General features: G+C 43.6%; 1 protein-coding gene and 1 long non-coding RNA gene across 5 annotated transcripts in view; one reads left to right on the top strand and one right to left on the bottom strand.

Annotated features, from left to right (window-relative positions):
- LOC110740383 overlaps nt 1-9328 on the top strand; it is a 90311-nt gene extending 80983 nt beyond the window's left edge. The window contains exon 3 of the long non-coding RNA XR_004183897.1: nt 9250-9328. This is a non-coding gene — a long non-coding RNA (uncharacterized LOC110740383). The remainder of the gene's footprint in view (nt 1-9249) is intronic.
- Nucleotides 1-18709, bottom strand: part of KCNIP1 (potassium voltage-gated channel interacting protein 1) — a 379587-nt gene that overhangs the window by 70426 nt on the left and 290452 nt on the right. The gene's annotated exons all lie outside the window — the stretch shown is intronic.

The following is an 18709-nucleotide window of genomic DNA, read 5'->3' as shown; positions in this document are numbered from 1 at the left end:
ACAGAGGAGGAACAAAAGACTCAAATGCTGAGAGTGTTTCTGACTCCACTCTCTCTAGGACCAGGCGAGGGCTTTTGCCCATGATCTCGTGACGACAGAACCTAAGCTTTTAAGTAGGCTTTGAGATTCAGGACAAGTGGGCTTGGTGTCTCTTCCTGGGTGTAGCTTGGGGAGGTGGCAAAGCTTCTGGCTCTCCTCTACTCCAGGACTGTTTGGTGGCAGGAAGGCAGGAAAGGCCCCAGTTCTCAGATTGGAGAGGAGACTCTTCGGGAGATTAGCATCTCCTGGAGAAGGACAAGCAGAGACCTGGGCAGTCTTGGAAAGGCCTTGCGGTTCATCATGGAGGAAATGGGATGCTCTGGTGTATTCAGGGCTGGAGGCAGAAGAAATGTAGTTCCAGCACAGCCTTCAGTGACAGACAGTCATTCCTCCCCCAGGTAGCTCTTTCCTCACTAGTGCCAGGACACCTTGTAAATTCTCTAGTGGGAAGAGAAGGGAAAGAACACCCTACATAGACTGCAAACTCTTTGCACTGGCTGAGCTTACCGCAAATAAACTAAAACTAAAATATCCATGCCCAGCAGAATGAGGACCCAAGAAAGAAGTCAAGTTCAGTTACAGAAAAATAGAAGCTACCTTTCTGCAGTACCTGGACTGGATGCCTGAAGTCTGCTACCTACAGTGTGTCTACATTCAGTAAATGCTGGCTATGCTCATTTGATAGCGGATTGGTGTCTTCCCCTGACTGGAGTGCAGATGGCAAGAAGGAGCCTCCACTGTGTCTACAGCCAGGCCTGGAGACAAGCAGTGACTGCTGCGTTGTACTCAAACCTTGCAAGGAAAGGTCTATGTTGTACACACTGAGAGGAGAACCAAGAAGTAGAAATTGATGTTGGAAAGATGTGTGAGTTCCTCCCAGGCAGGTTGGGGTCTGATTCCTCTTGCAATCTGTGGCATTCAGCACAGACTCGATATCCAATATATATTTGTGGGTTCAAAAATGAGCATGTGCTGAATGAATGAACGAGTGGGTAGGTGTGAACCATATGCTTTTATGTTGAATTGCAGCGATGAGAAGGGTATAATATGGGGCTGGGGGAGCAGTAGCCCATGTGTCTTTTTGGCCTCAGCCCCTTTGCTCTCCTGGAGATCAGGCAAGTCCTCTGCTAGGTCAGGAATGCAGCTGCTGAAGGCCCCGGGGGAGGTGCAGAACTCGCATCTAACCTCACTGCTTGTGATCTTAAGACCTCTGCTCCTGTTCACCCAAACAAACCATGGATGGCAGCATCTTTGGGATTCCCCAACTCCTAGAACTGTGGAGATGGCAAGGGTCTCAGATGCCATCTAACATCACTCTCTCATTTTGCAGGCCAGGAAACGTCAGACCTACCTTGGCCAAGGTCAGACAGGAAACTGTGATGGATGTGACATTCTGAGTCACGCATGTCAATGTACATGCAGAAACACGTACCCACGTGTCCCCACATGCACCACAGTGGAACACACAGACCCCTGTGTGGGCCCCCCGACATGTGCTTCCCATCATGGATGCCCTCAAATGTGGAACTCAAGCCTCACCTATCCTCTCCTTTGAGCTCCAGACTCATGCCGTCTCCTCAACCTTTCCACCTGGGCGGCTGACAGGGTGCTCAAACATATCAGGTCCCAAACAAACCCTTGATTTCTGTCTCACCAAATGCCCCTGAACTGATCTTCCAGAAAATGCCCATTCTATGACATCAGCCACCTAGGTGTCATCTGAGAGCGTTCTCCTTCCTCACCCTTCCAGTCCCCAGGGAAATCCTCTGCAGGCTCCATTGGCTCCATCTCTGAGATAGATCCCAAACCTCGACTTGGTAATCTCACTGGTTCTTTTGTCACGTGAGCTTTCTCTGTGAACAGCGAGCCCATGCTGGCTCCTGTCCAGGACACACAGCAGTGAAGGCACAAGAGTGGCCAAGGACAAGTCTGCTGAGCTCTGCTGGGCACAGAAGGAGGGATAGACTGGGCACAGCGGGAGGTCGGGGAGTTCCACTGGTCAGGAGCCTGGAGCTCCACCTTGGTGGGACTCTGGGGGCCATTTGACAAGAAGAAGTAGGGGACCCCTCCCTTTCTTCCCATGTCGCTAGAGGCAGACACTAAGCCCAGGGTTGAAATCCACAAATGGGTGAGACAGGAACATGGGACAGGCCTGGAGTCCTGGTCTCCCCTCACCCTAGCTCTTCAGCTGCCACCCAGCTAGTCGGGGAAGGACATAGGAACAAATATCATTAGCTGTGTGTCTCCTGGCAGAAACCATAAATCACAAAAAGTGTTATGCTCCAAACCCAGACTGGCACCGCACTGTGATTTACTTTAAGTAGACAAATGAAAGTTTTTTTATAAAAATCATTCTCCTTTAAATATTAAGGGGGGAAAGTTTTCCATTTTCTTTGGTATGGTTTTTATTATATCTTGAGGGCAAAGACTTCCAATTTCAAAATGGAAATCAATGAGAAACATGATTGAATTTAGGAAACATGGTTTTACAGCCAACAGTTTTGGGCTGTGCCAGAAGTTCTGAAGGCTATAACTATATCTATAATTCATACTAATATTTTGACGATTTGAAAAGCAGCTGGGTCTTAGTTTCCTGAGAAGCTAACTTCAAGTTGGTAATGTCCTGTGTTCTTTGGGAGCCAGAGATACCTTTAGACGAGCTTATTTCCTTGCATCTTTCTTCATGTTCCTCCCACCTCTGTGGGCCATGGGAACGGTTAGATGGGCTAATGTGCCTAAGAAAATAGGCCAGAATAAGCAATAAATGGCAGCTCTTATGATCATTCTACTCCTGGAAGGAGCTCAAAGGGGCCAGGAAAAAATTCAGGGGCCTATCAGGAGATGAACGGTGGAGATCTGAGGACACAGAAGCAGTTCTGTTAAAAATAATGCCAAAAACTGAAATTACTTTTGCACGCACCTAATAATAGTCAAAGGTCTTATCTCAGTTAGGGTTCTGAGAGAAGATGAAAACACAGGACAAAAAAGCAAGGAGTCTTGTTCCAAGCCTGGTTCCAGATAAAAAGCAGAGTATTCCTGAGCTGTGCATGTTAACTCCTCACTGCCTCCGCAAATTTTTAAGATTTTGGATCTGCAAGATTCTGGGAAGTCCTCAGGAGAGATCTCTCTATAGAAAGAAGGAGAAAGGGAGAAAGGAAGGAGAGACTCTGCCAAAAAGTGTTAATGATGCTTCTCTCCATGCGGTAGGAATTCAGGCGATGTGGTTTTTCTTCTTTCTAGTCGCTGTATTTCTCAAATTTTCCATAGCAGACATATATTGTATTTATAATAGAGGCCAAGATTCCTGCACTGTCCCTTGTATTCTCCCCTACTCCCACCCATGCCTTTGTTATAAGTCCCTCTGAAGTATCCTAATTTGGGTGTCCCTCTGTTTCTTGTGGGGATCCTGACACCCACCCACCATGAATGGAAGGTAATTATGACCGTGAAGAGAGCAAAGCAAAATGATACTGTGAAGTCCTAGTGAGAGGCGGCTGCTTTCCAAAGGCTCTTAGGACAATGCCCACCTACTTTGGGTTAAAAAAAAAAAAGTGATCAGAGAAGACTAGCTCATACTAGACAAGCATTAAAGTCACGCAGGCAAGAAGTACCACTTGGTCCTCGAGCAGTCAGGACTGAGAGGCTAGGAAAGGAGTCCCTCAGTGCCTGTCTCAATGCTTTTGATGCTGGGCCCGGGGACCACTGAAATAAGCTCACAAACCAGAGGCCCCATGACTTTGGAAACATCAGCTTAGATGGCTGCTTGTGATCTGTCAGCTGTGAGGCTGTCTCAGTTTCTAGGCTCCCAAACCCCCAACAGGAGCCTGAGAATGGTTATATGTTCAGACCCATCGTGGAAAACATGGCTGTCTTGGGAATTTGGGACTGGTGCAGTCTTTGCAGTGACTGTCTCAAATGCAAATCTGATGGAGTCACTTGGCTCCACTGATTTCTTCTTCCATTCTCTTGCTCACTCACCAAGTATGTCTCATGCTCCTGCTGTGGCCTGGATGCTGTGCTAGACTCTGCAGCTTCAATGGTTCACAGGACAGACCCTTCCTCTGCTGCCCACTACCGGCAGGAAGGGCAGGTCTGTACACACGATGAGATCTGTGTGATTCTTCCCTCTCCCTCTGCGTCCAAAACTCATCTGCCATTTCTAGGAAAAGCGATCTCTATGAGCTGTAGTTTGAATACTTGTCCCCTCAAAAACTCACGTTGAAACTCAATCTCCAATGTGGCAGTATTGCGAGGTAGAATCTTTATGAGGTAAATCTATTCATGGGTTAATGATTTAATGGATTATTTGTGGAGTGGGACTGGTGACTTTTTAGGAGAAATCTGAGCTAGCACACTCAGCCCCCTCACCATATGATGCCCTATGCTGCTTTGGGACTATGCAGAGAGTACCTGCCCCCAGCAAAAAGGGCTCACCAGATGTGCTGCCTCAACCTGGGACTTCCAAGCCTCCATAACCATAAGAAATAAATTCCTTTTCTTTATAAATTGCCTAGTTTCAGGTGTTCTAAGCAACAGAAAAGGGACTGAGACACTATGTAACACCCTATTCTCTTTTACTTCTTTGGTGGAATCCCCCATGCTATTCTTTTTGGTCTTTGTGCATTTGCTTATACTGATCCCTCTGCCTGCAATGCCTTTCCTTTAGGTTCAACTGAGGTGATACCTCCTCCCTCTAGGTCCCTGCTTAGATAACTCTTAGAGAGCCTCGTGAGGACTGTATCCCAGCAGGTATCACATCTGTGTCCCTGTCTGTGTCCTGCCCTGGGTTTTGAATGTTTTGAGGCCATAGCCTGGGTATTATATTCATTTCTCAGCATGCCTGGAGTCCAGCAGCAGGTCTGGCATGGGTTGTTGTGCAGTCAAGGTTTGCTGAGTGGCTGAGTGACTGTGAGGACGTCCAGTGCTGTGCAGCCCAGTGGGAAGGTCATCTGATTGCACCAGTCTGCAGGTACACACGTGTACTCTTACAGCAGCTTGTTTTGACTAGCTCCAAAGTCTGTCTCACTCTTTTTAACCAAAAACTTACCCCCAACAGTTGGAGATCTTAGGGGATGGGATAGGTTATTTCTGTAGGAGCTGGGGAAGTGTGAGGGACCTAGAATGATGTGGGGAAGCTGTCCATCCTTGGGAAAGGGTTAATCTCAAGGGTTGTCAGGGGCATTTGACATGGAGCCACAGAGCTGGAGGGCCCATAGAGGCCCATCAAGCCAACCAGCACCTTCCAGATGGAAACTGAGGCCTAAGTCAAGGCAGTGATGGGTGCCTGCCCTAAGGAGTGGGTGACAGAGCTGGGACGCAAAACCAGAGCTCTTGGCCCCCTCCCCACCCCCATTTCCCAGGACTTGGAAGCCCTGAGTCGGGGCCTCCACTCATATTTGAAAGACTTACTGAGTTGGCTGGGCATGGTGGCTCACACCTGTAATCCCAGGACTTTGGGAGGTTGAGGTGCGCAGATCACCTGAGGTCAGGAGTTCAAGACCAGCGTGGCCAACATGGTGAAACCCCATCTCTACTAAAAATACAAAAATTAGCCAGGCATGGTGGCTCATGCCTGTAGTTCCAGCTACTCAGGAGGCTGAGGCAGGAGAATTGCTTGAACCTGGGAGGTGGAAGTTGCAGTGAACTGAGATCATGCCACTGCACTCCAGCCTAGGTGACAGAGTGATGCTCAGTCTCCAAAAAAAAAAAAAAAAAAAAAAAAGAAAGAAAAAAAAAGAAAAGAAAAGAGAGACACTTACTGAGTCATGTCTGTGCACATGGACAGCCGGAGTGAAGCTGATGTTCTAAGCATGGGGACAGGAATAGGGGTGGGCATGGGTGAGGGCCACAGCGGGAGCCAAGGGCCTTGCTGACCTGTGGCTCCCTCCCTTGTGCGTTGTTAAAGGGACAGTGGGAAGCAGCCATGCAGTCGTTAGGATGATGCTCCACAGTCCTGCTTGAACTCTACTGGCTACTCGAGGTAGAAGGTGGAGGAAAATGTCTATGAGATGGTGACTGTGCTGGATGGTCCCCATTTGCCCCTCCACGTCCACTCTGCTCTCTGCCCCTGGAAGCTCATCTTCATGGATGGCATCTCCCAGGCTCCCACGACCTCTAGCTTCTAACAGGATGCAGCTGGTGGGAAGTTGTGGGTGCTCACAGGGTCTTTATTGTCCAGCTCTTTCCTGTTGAGTTGGGGACTGACAGCAGCAGCCGAGGCTCACGCTGGGCGGCCCTGACCTACAGCACAGGTCTCTCTGGGTTCTGCCCTTCAGACTCAGGGATGGTAGTAGCTTCCTGCTGCTAGTTCTGGGGCGTTTTACACTGTCTCGTCTTTCTCTTAACCCCTCCCACACTTCTATAAACAGCCTTCATAAAACTCCCTGCAGATGTAGGCCTGGGATTGTCACAAGGACTTAAAATTGCAATTAATTCTTGTGTGTTTCTTGCACACTTGGTGTGTGCACTGAGCTTCATTCTGGGAAAACTGAGAGGAAGCTGTTCACAGGGCCCATATAGGCACTCCATCAACTGAAGCTTTGCCTGTTATTAGAACAGTGTTCCCAGTGACTTGGAGCACTTAGAGGTCACATCCTCCCTGGCCTTGTCCCTCAGAGTCATGCTACTCTCGCCACTTGGAGAAGGCAGGTTGGCAAGAGGTCAGAATTCTGAGCCTTGGAGTACAAGGAAGGTCAGTATCCAGCCTGTTTTGCCCTCTCTTCCTCTCTCCCACCTCAACCTCATACTAGCCCTTTGGGGCCCAAGGCCTTTCCAGGGCTGTTAGAAAGCTTTCTCCTATGCACAGATTTTTCTAATTTCTTGCCAGGTGGCCGAACCATTGGTCAATGAGTAAGATGACTGATTGGTTTGAGAGAGGCTGGCTTCTCGAATAGGATTTCCCCCCACAGCAGGAACATGGTAATTAAACTTTGCTATGGTTGGGGGAACAAAGTTTCCCCAAGCAGAATGTCAATTCTCAGACCACGGTGTAAGTCAGAAGTGGAGTGGAAACAGGGTTATGGTCCTAGCACTGAAAGCCATTTCTCCTCTGCTCTGACACACCAAGGAGAGGCAAGAGCAGACTGAACCACCTGAAACTGGGAAAGAAGTCAGCTTTGCAGATCTCAATAAACTCCAAATGCCTCGCAACACATCTAGGACCTGCCTTGGTGAAGGTGGGCCTAGAAATTGCTATTGGACAACTGTGGCTGGAACCACATCATACTCTTTGATCTTGGTTTGATGCATGTGAATTTAACCAGAGCAAAATGGGATCTGGAGAGAAACTGAGCTTTGCTAGCTAAAGCAATTCTCCAGAGTGAATTATGCCTTCCCTGGCCTTGGCTTCCACGTGTCTCCTCTAGGTAAGCATCTCACTGGGCCGAGTGTGACCTGCATATTAACATACATTGAAAATCTGTCATTTTTACGCAACATGGCCCTGAATGCACTCTGACTTCCTCATCTAATGCACAACTAAAGAAGGAGAAATTTCTCCCAACAAATTGGGAAAAATATTAGTTTTTTTGGATGTATTTTGAGTTGGCATATTTATATGCATTTTAAGAATGATTTAAGATATTTTGAAGATAACTTTGAGTATACCCAATTTTTATCTTTTGTGCTGACTCCGGAGCCACTTAAGTCATTATTTTATAATATGTTTTATCCAGCCAACTTACAGATCCTTATTTTTATAAGTGGTAATGATGCAAACTTGATTCTGGCTCATTTTTGAATTGTTCTGAATTTAAGATTGGCAAGCTCCAAAATAATGGTTTTATGATACACCTTATAAATACAGTTCAGAACCAGGTACTGTTAACAGTCTTACGTTAGCTTAACATTATCTTACTGTATTCCATAAGCATAAAGAAAATGTCTGTTCACACCATTAACCAGATGATGTGAATGCGAGTCATGTACCTAAGTGTGAAACTACTGACTGCAAGCTTACTCTGGAAATTAGTTAACACTGTAATTTTTGCCAACAAATGGCTAACCTAATTTACCCACAGGTAGATTTGAGCTGTATCCAGATGCTTGATATGCAGGTAAATCACGGGTAATATCTGCATAGGAAAGAGTAATGAACAAATCCAACAGTAGCTGGAACGAATACTTTGCTTTAAGTAATATCTTTTCCCCTCATTAAATACATTAATATTCATGGGTAAATGATTATCTATATGCATTTCCTACTGTAATGACCCAGATTCAGCCAATGCTCCCCCTTTTAAAATGGATACCCAGTATCAAAGTACAACACAATTTTACGGTGACTAGAATAGTACATAAAATGTATGGATTTATTACCTCTTTGTGGACATGACTAGATTGTGAGCTCCTTTGGGGCTTTGGTTGCATTTTACCCTTTGGAGCACCCCCCATGGCCCTGAAGCACAGTGCCGGCACAGAGTAGGTGCTCAGCAATGCTCAGTATGTGGAAAACGGGTGCCTGGGTCAATGGCATGGATCCTCCACAGCAGAAGAGCTCAGAAAAGGCAGCTCACAGTGGCTGCAGGGACCAGGGCAGCCTTCTCCAAGAAGGTGGGACAAAGCTGAGCCCCAGAGAAGGGCAAGGCTTGGCACTGGTGAATGCAGTACAGAGGATGCTTCAGAATGAGAGGAGGGATTGACAGACTTGGGCACTGGTGCAGAGGTTGGAAAGTGAAAAGGATGGTGTGACCTTTGTAGGAGATGAATTGCCAGATGAAGGGGACCACTGTGGGCTTGTCAGATTAGCACCCTGCTTTCTAGGAAATGTCTTCCCCCGATTCAAATGATTTTAGTGAAAATTTCAATATTCCTGCAATATTAGCTTCTCCTGGCCAGCAGATGCTTGGTTCAGGGTGAGAGTGGAAGGCTGGAGCTAAGGGCATCAATTCACCCTCTTCTGGGAGGCCAGGCTTCTGGTATACACCTGGAGTTACTGGTGGCCACATTCTGCCATGGATATTGGAAAAATGACAGCATGTCTACAGGTAAAGGGAAACAAGCAGAGATGAGAGAGAGAGAAACAGAGAGAGAGAGAGAGAGGGAGACTGAGCTTCCTGAATGCTGTGCCACTCCAGGCCCTGGTTCCACGTGAGGCCCTCTTGCCATCCTCCATCAGAATGCCTCTGAGAAGTCCCTCTTTTTGGCTTAAGATAAGTAGAGCTGGTTTCTGTTACTTGGCACTAAATTAGAGATTTTTACATTCATTTGTAGCCTGAAGCTGGATTGGGCAGAGAGGGCATCACAAATTATTGCCCAAAACCAAGTCTCAACTCCAGAAGTAGCCTCACAGATGCATATTTGATGATGATGATGATGATGATGATGATGATGATGATGATGAAGAGTGATGAGAAGGAAGCAAAGGAGAAGCTATGTTCATGATGCCACTTTCTGCTCTTTCCAAGGACACTGAGCTGATCACCACTTGGCAGCAACAATGCTTGCTGAAGCCTCAGTCCAGCCAGGTGGAGAGTTTTCCCAATTCCTTATGGACACATGGCAAGATGCAAAATTCCAAGTCCAGAAACTGTGACAGATGCCATCCCTCTAGGCTCATATTGAAATAAATGGGGTTCATAGCTGGGCTGACTTTTCTCCAATTGCTGTCTGCATGCCCAGCAGTCTGGTCCCCTACTCCTTTCCCTTGGTGTGGGTGGATGCAGGCCTAGACCTTCACTCCTTCCCCTGACTCAGCTGTGTGCTCTCTCACCCCAAACAAGAAAAAAGAGCGAAAATCTGGGCCTAATGACTTTCAGAATCAACCTAAATGTCTGTCAGCTCCAGGAAGGCAGGAAGTGTGCCTTTGTTTTTTTGTTGGTTTTGCAGGGTAAAGGTGGTGGATGCACCCAGGGTTTGCTGAACCACTCAGAGCTCAGGTTTTCCCATCTGTAAAATGGGACAGCAGTGCCTGTCTTTCTACAGGGATGTTTTAATGACAAAAACAGAGCTGATGTATATAAAGGCACAAGCATATGCCTGACATGCTATAGGCATGTAAGTAAATGTTAGTCCCATCTCTGTCCCAGCAGGGACCCTAGAGCCTGACATGGAACGTCACTTGAGCAAGCACACAAGAAAACCTGTAGCCTTCCACAATCCAGTGCTCACATGAAAACCTGTAGCCTTCCACAATCCAGTGCTCACATGAAAACCTGTAGCCTTCCACAATCCAGTGCTCACATGAAAAATCCCACAATCCAGTGCCCATGAAAACCCAGCCTTCCACAACCCAGGCTTCCACATGAAAACCCAGCTCTCCACAACTTAAAGATTGCATCTTGCACCGCCCCTTTCCTCTGAGCCCCATACCACAGGATGAAAACCTAATGACTCTTAGGTCCCTTCCTCCCCTTTGTCCCATTCCTCCCTCTTCCCCCTCTCTCTTGTCCCCTTCTCCTTCCCTCTTCTGAGTCCTTTAATCTGTTGCTCCAGGCTAGAATGCAGTGGTCTGACCCTACTCCACTGTCCTCTGTTCTTCTGGCTGAAGCTATCCTCCCACCTCAGCCTCCCGAGTAGCTGAAACTATAAGCATGTGTCATCACACTCGGCTAACTTTTTGTATTTTTAGTAGAGATGGGGCTTTTCCACGTTGCCCAGGTTGGTCTTGAACTCCTGGGCTCAAGCAAATCATTCACCTCGGCCTCCCATGGTGCTGGGATTACAGGCACTAGCCACACACTGGTCAGCTTCAGGTCTTCTATTCTTGGCCACTAGAAGTTCCTTTCCCTAACCTGGCAACCAGGCACTCATGCTGCACTCTCCTCTTTGTCTTCCTCTCTCTGTTTCCCCCTCCCCCACAGCCAGCCAGCTCCTTCATCGCTCACCCTGACAGCCACAAACGCCTATTTATTTGCCGAGTAACTTCCTTGTGGTTTAATATCCCCTTGAATTACTGTACAATCTCTTTCAAGTTATATTTGATTATTTTTCACATTTAAAAACATGAACACAATTACCCAACAGTGGCACGTGCCCTTACAGTCAGAAATAAAATAGTATTGCAATACGATATATGCATCTTAGACAAGTAGTCAGTCCCTGGAAATTATGTCTCCAGTGTGGAGAGAGATCTGCAGTGATAGGTACCATATAAATGCATATGAGACAATAAATAGTTACAAAGGGAGAGGATGCTGAATAATTAATCCACCCGCCTCTCCAGGAACGTTCTTTATAAATCTGTCCTAGGCATTCATTTGTTTTTTTACGGAAGCAAATATTTAAAAGTAAAGAATAAGTAATGTCCAGGAAGGAGACATAAAAAGAAAACAATCAGCTGCGGGGGTGGCAGTAGAAGATTATAGATGGCAAGGGCTCCAAGATGGCTGCACCACTGACTGATGGCATTTGCTAAGGAGACGCCTGGGGGACAGGACGGGGTTGTTCACTGTGGAGACAGTCTTGGCTTGAGGTCAGATCTAAGCATTAGGCATTCATGCTGGGTTAATGCCATAGACTTCTTATTAGGCCCAAGTCTGTGTGTAGCTGGAGAAGGAAAAACCCATAGGGACACTTTTAGAAAGTTCTAGAACCCACCTGCCTTCCCTTGATACAGATGGGACTCTAAGAATCACGGAATGAGAAAAGGATTTAATGTGGTCCACTCCAAGCCTCGGCTTTGATTCGCATCCCTCCTGTGAGGGGTACCCACTGCTTCCCTTGGTGACTTGTCTAGTTTATCTCTGGGAGCCCTGACTGTTAGAAGGTTCTTCTGATGGAGTCCAGAGTTGTCTCCATGAGATCCATCTTTCCCTAGTTGTCCCCTAAGAGCCAAGAATAGCCCACGTCCTCTGCCCTTCAGAGGCAGAGATCAAGCCCTACTCACCCCTTCTCCTGGCTTTGGGCCTAAATTTCCCTGATCTGAAATTCCTTTGGGTTCGGAAGCTCCTTATTAGAATGTGGTCTTTGTACAGTCATTCATTCCTTAGTGGAAAATAGAGTTGTTATTCTCCTTGTATATTTTAGATCCACATGTTTTATCAGATGCTTTGCAAATATTTCCTCTCATATTGTGGCTTGCCTTTTCCCTTTAATAGTGTCTTTTGGAGCAGAAGCTTAAAATTTTGATGAAATCCAATTTATTAATGGAGAGCTGGTGGGGTATAAAATGCTACATCTACTTTGGAAAATCCTAAGCTTGTAATTTCTTAAAAAGTTAAGGGTTCACCCATCATGTGATCCAGTAATTCCACTCCTAGGTATTTGCCCAAGAGGAATGAAAGCATTTCCACATACAGATTTGTACATGAATAGCATAGTAGCTTTAATAGTAATAGTCAAAAGTTGGAATTGTCTATAAATAGGTGAATGAATAAGCCTACTGTGGTATATCCATACAAAGAAATACTACAGTACTACTTAGCAATAAAAAGGAACGAAGTATTCAGCTATACAACGTGAATGAGTCCCAAAATAATGCAGAATAAAAGAAGACAGACAAGAATGCATACCACATGGCTGATTTAGATAAAACTCTAGAAAATGTATACTACTCTGCAGTGACGGGAAGCAGATCAGTGTTACCTGAGGTGGGGGATGGCGGGGTGGGTGGGATGGAAGGTGGGATTAAAAAGGACATGAAGCAATTTTGGCGGATGATAGTTATACTCATATATTGATTGTGGTGATTTCATAGGTGTAGCCATATGTCCAGACTAATAAAATCAGATATGTTAAATATGCACAATGTTTTTTATTTCAATTATATTTCAATATATCTGATTTTTTTATAAAAAGGAATTTGAATATTATTGAATTTGACATTAAAGGGTATCTAATCTATAACCCTTAGCAATATTTCTTAAAATTCCCTTTTGTCTCCCCTCTGATATTCTTCCTTCTCCCAACTGCACAGGAGCCGCTCATGCTGTGAAGCACAAGAGGGCTCCCCAGGGCACCCCTCCTTTGGGACTTTTCTGGCTCTCTTTCCTGGTTCTCTTTCCCTTACTCACCCCCAACTTCTTTTTATTATGAAGAACAATTGAGCCTCTCTGGCTTGTTTTCCAATCTTCTTTCACTCCACCTGTCCCTTACCTGAACTTTTCATGACAAAGAAAAGACAAGATGTCACCTTGCCTCCCTCCTGCCTCACTTCCTGTTTCTCTGCCACATTAAAAAAGCCTGAGTACCTGCTTGGTTACAACAGGATTGTACCAGAATGGAGAGGCTGGATGGTGAACAGGTCAGTGCTCCTCCTAATCTAAAAAATGCCTTTGTGTGAGTTAGAAAATGATGCTCAGGCTGAGTGGATGAATTTGAAAACTACTTCCCACTGGACAGATCCAGACTTGTAAGCACTGGATTTGGGGAATAGATGAATCAATATCTGAATTAAAAGATGCTTCCTCTCTCTGGGTAGAGACAGAGCCTGCACCAGGATGCATGGCTTGGGGAGCAGAGCATGGCTGGATTTCAGCTCCCACTCACTCCTTCATCAGGAGCCTTTGTTCAGTGCATAAACTAAACAATGGACCATGGATGCCATGGAACAAAAGTTTGGATGGCAGGCAAAATAAAATATTCTTAAGAAGAGAGGAAAGTTGAGAAAACCACTTGATAGTAAATCTTGTTCCCATATCTATTTTTATTTTCATTTTGCATAAAATGAGTTTATTCATTCAACCATTGAGAGCTGTTTAAATTGATTCCAGTTTTTGCTGTTGAAATCATACTGCAACAAATGTTTTTGCATTTATCTCTTAAAAAATGTGTTCAACAAGAATTTTTTAGGGTCAATACTTAATAGTGCATTATTAGGCCATTTTGGGGTCATATTTAACTTTTCTAGGCATTTCCAAACTATTTACAAAGTAGATATACCAATTTTCTTTTCCACCAGTAATGTGTAAGAGTTCCTGTTGCTCCATATTTTCATCAATTCTTTATTAAATTTCTTAATTCTTGTCAACATGCTGGTTATGAAATTATAGCTCACTGTGTTCTTTCTTGATTAATAAACTTTATTTTTTAGAGTAGTTTTAGGCTCACAGCAAAATTGAGTAGGAAGTAGAAGAGTTCCCATATACTCCCTACTCCCACACATGCACAGCTTCCCCCACCATCAACATCCTGCACCAGGATGAAGCATTTGTAACAACTGATGAATCTATAATGACACATCACTATCACCCAGTGTCCATAGTTTACATTAGGGTTCACTCCTGGTACACTCTATGTGTTTTGACAAATGAATTACGGCATATGTCTACCATTGTAGTAGCAAACAGAACTGTTTCACTGCTCTAAAAATCCTTTGTGCTCCACCTAGTCATCCCTTCCTCCCCACAAACCCTGGAAACCAGCAATCTTTTTCCTGTTCCCATAGTTTTGCTTTTTTCCACAATGTTATGTGGTTGGAACCATGATTGGCTTTTTTCACTTAGTAATGTGCATTTATGGTTCCTTCATGCCTTCTACTGGCTTGATAGCTCATTTCTTTTTAGTCTTGAGTAATAGTCTACTGCCAGGATGCACCAGCATTTATTTATCCGTTTGTTCACTGAAGGACATCTTGGTGGCCTACAAGTTTTGTCAATTATGAATAAAGCTGTTGTAAACATCCACATGCAGGTTTCTGTGTGAACACAAGTTTGTGGTTCACTTGGGTAAATACCAAAGGGCATGACTGATGAATCTTATGGTAAGAGTCTGTTTAGTTTTGTAAGAAGCTGCCAAACTGTCTTCCGAAGCAACTGTACTGTTTTGCACAGTCCCATGAAGCACTGATGAGAGTTCCTGTTTCTCCACATTCTCACCTACATTTTGTGTTGTCAAGTGTTTTGGATATTGGCCATTCTATGAATACTGTAGCGGCATCTCATCACTGTTTTAATTAGCAATTCCCTAATGACATATGTGGAGCATTTTTTCATATGCTTACTTGCCATCTGTATATCTTCCTTGGTGAAATGTCTGTTAGGGTCTTCTCATTTTTGAATCAGATTTTTAATTTTCTTATCATTGATTTTTAAGAGTTCTTTGTATGCCTTGAATAACAGTCCTTTATCAGATATATATTTTTTCAAATATTTTTTTCCCAGTCTGTGGCTTGTTTTCTCATTCTCTTAACGTTGCCTTTTACAGGGCAGAGGTTTAAATTTTAATGAATTCCAACTTCTTAATTATTTGTTTCATGGATTGTGCCTTTGGTGTTATATCTAGAAAGTCATTGCCATACCCAGAATCTTCTAGATTTTATTCCATGTTATATTCTAGGAGTTTTATAGTTTTGTATCTTATATTTAGATCTATGATCCATTTTGAGTTAGTTATTATGAAGGGTGCAAGGTTTGTGTATAGACTTGTTTTTTTTTTTTTTAATGTGGATTGCCAGTTGTTCTAGCACCATTTGTTGAAAAAACTGTCTTTGCTCCACTGTATTGCCTCTGCTCATTTGTCAAAGATCAGTCAACTCTATTCTTGTGGGTCTATTTCTGGGTTTTCTATTCTGTTCCATTGATCTGCTTGTCTATTTTTCACCAATACCACAGTATCTTTATTATCATGGCATATCTTTATTATCATGGCTTTATAATAAGTCTTGAATCAGGTTGTGTCAGTCCTCCAACTTTTTTCTCCTTCTTCAGTATTAAATTGACTATTCTGGGTCTTTGCCTCTCTCTGTAAACTTTAGAATCACTTTGTTGATATCCATAAAATAACCTGTTAATAATTGCCAATAACCAATAATTTTGGCTGGTATTGCATTTAATCTACAGATGAAGTTGGAAAGAACTGATATCCTGACAATACCAAGGTTTCCTATCCACAAGGATGGAATACTCTTCGTTTATTTGACTCTTCTTTGATTTCTTTCATCAGAGTTTTGTAGTTTTCTTCATATAGATCTCGTACATACATTATTTGATTTATACTTATTTAGATTATAAGTATTTCATTTTGGGAGGTACCAATGTAAATGGTAGTGTGTTTTAAATTTCATATTCCACTCGTTCATTGCTGGTGTATAGGAAAGTGATTAACTTTTATATATTAACTTATCCTGCAACCTCAGTATAATAGCTTATTAGTTACATGAGGTTTTTGTTTTTGTTGTTGATTTTTCTGGATTTTCTATACACATATTCATGTCATCTGGAAACAAAAACAGTTTTATTTTTTCATTCTGTATGTGTATACCTTTTATTTCCTTTTCTTGTTTCATTGCATTACCTAGGACTTCCAATATGATGTTGAAAAGGAATGGTGAGAGGGAACATCCTTGCCTTGTACCTTAGTAGGAAAGTTTCTAGTTTCTCACCATTAAGCGTGATGTTAGCTAGAGGATTTTTGTAGATGTTCTTTATCAAGGTGAGAAAATTCCCCTCTATTCCTTGTTTGTTGAGAGTTTTAATCACAACTGGGGGTTAGATTTTGTCAAATGCTTTTTCCACATCTGTTTATATGATAATATGATTTTTCTTCTTTAGCCTGTTGATGTGATGGATTACATTAACTGATTTTCAAATATTGGACCAGCCTTGCATACCTGGGATAAATCTCAGTTGGTCATGGTTTATAATTCTTTTTATACGTTGTTGGATTCAATATGTAAATACTTTGTTGAGAATTTTTGTATCTATGTTCATCAGAGATATTAGTCTGTAGTTTTCTTTTCTGATAATGTCTCTGTCTGGTTTTAGTACTAGGGTAATATTGGCCTCATAGAATGAGTTAGGAAATATTTCCTTTGCTCCTATCTTCTAGAAGAAGTTGTAGAGAATTGATATATTTTCTTCCTTAAATGTTTGCTAGAATTCGCCAATCAGCCTATCTGGGCCTGGTGCTTTCTGTTTCAAAAGGATGTTATTGATTCAATTTCTTTTTTTTTTTTTTTTTTTTGAGACGTAGTCTCACTGTGTCTCCCAGGCTAGAGTGCAGTGGCGCGATCTCGGCTCACTGCAAGCTCCGCCCCCCGGGTTCACGCCATTCTCCCGCCTCAGCCTCCCAAGTAGCTGGGACTAAAGGCGCCCGCTACCGCGCCCGGCTAGTTTTTTGTATTTTTAGTAGAGACGGGGTTTCACCATGTTAGCCAGGATAGTCTCGATCTCCTGACCTTGTGATCCACCCGCCTCGGCCTCCCAAAGTGCTGGGATTACAGGCTTGAGCCACCGCGCCCGGCCTTGATTCAATTTCTGTAATACACATAGGGCTATTAAGATTATCTATTTCTTCTTGTGTGAATTTTGGCAGATTATTCACTTCAAAGATTGGTTCATTTCATCTAAGTTGTCAAATTTGTGGGCATAGAGGTGTTCATAATATTCCTTTATTATTGTTTTGATGTCTGTGTGATCTGTAGATGGTTTTTTAATTTCTCAAGGTTTCTTTTTCGACGTATGTTGTTTAGGAGTGTTGTTTAATCTCCAAGTATTGGGATTTTCTTGCTATCTCCTTGTTATTGATTTTTAGTTTGATTCCATTGTGTTTTCAGAACAGACATTGTATGATTTTTATTATTTTGCTTTTGTTAAGTATGTTTAATGACCCAGAATGTGGTCTATCTTGGTGAATGTCCCACATGCGTTTGAGAAAAATACGATATCTGCTCTTGGTGAATGAGTAGCCTATAGATGTCAATTATATCCAGTTGATTGATAGTGTCATTGAGTTCAACTATGCCTTGACTGATTTTCTGCCTGCTGGATCTGTCCATTTCTGGTAGAGGGGTGTTAAGGCCTCCAAGTGTAACAGTTAACTCATGTATTCCTCCTTGAATTTATGTCATTTTTTGTTTTCCGTATTTTGACCCTCAGTTGTTAGGTGCATACACATTAAGGATTGTTATGTTTTCTTGAAGTGTTGACACCTTTGTTATTACATAATATCCATCTTTATCCCTAACAATGTTCCTTAAGTCTGCTCTGTCTGAAATCAATGTAGCTACTCTCACTTTCTTTTGGTTCATGTTAGCATGATTTTTAAATGTTTAAATCCAATTTAAACCCTGTTCCCCACTTAAAGGCTGACTGAGGCAGATTTGTGACCCACCTAGACAGGCTTTAAAGAGACTAATCCAGGGAATCATAAGAGTTATTTCTAATATAACGACAGAGTCTGCTTGTTAAGTAACCTCTATGGACAACCAGGGACCTAATTTTCTGAGAAGCACACACTTCGGGAAATACTAATCTACACCCATCCTTCATTTTACCAACAAGGGTGCTCATGCTCAAATTAGTCACTGAGCCTGCACTAGAAGCCTTGGGTCACACATAAGGAAGGTGGTGGACCCTTGCAGCAAGAGAGGCCAGTACACACATCTTCCTGAAAGAGCTGAGCAGAAGAGGTTGGATGCCTGACTCAGATCTTCAGGCCGAGCTACACTGGGGCCCAAGGATTCTCTGTTCCCACTTGAGGCCTGAGAGTTGCCCCATCTCATCTCAGCTCTGGGCACCTGCTTCACCATAATCATTGTAGCAAAGAGGCTTTTGCTGAAATGCCTGTGACTTGAAGTCAGATGCCTATTCTGGGGGCCTTACAGAGCTGACTGGACTCTGGGCTTCCAACCAGTGTTCCCTGCTGATGGCCCATTTGTTTCAAGGTTCCTCCATTTTCTGGTAGCTGGAAACCTCAGTCATTTTGAATTCTTCTCTCCCTCCCTTGTCCCCAGACACTGTTGAGTCACTCATCATTTTTGTCTTGAGCTTACTTGGTGACCTGCCTGGGTGCT

This window comes from Papio anubis, chromosome 5 (genome assembly GCF_008728515.1).
Source record: "Papio anubis isolate 15944 chromosome 5, Panubis1.0, whole genome shotgun sequence".
In the NCBI taxonomy this organism is placed as follows: Eukaryota; Metazoa; Chordata; class Mammalia; order Primates; family Cercopithecidae; genus Papio; species Papio anubis.
The sequence above is the reverse complement of the archived record's forward strand: the minus strand, read 5'-3'. Positions and strand labels throughout refer to the sequence as shown.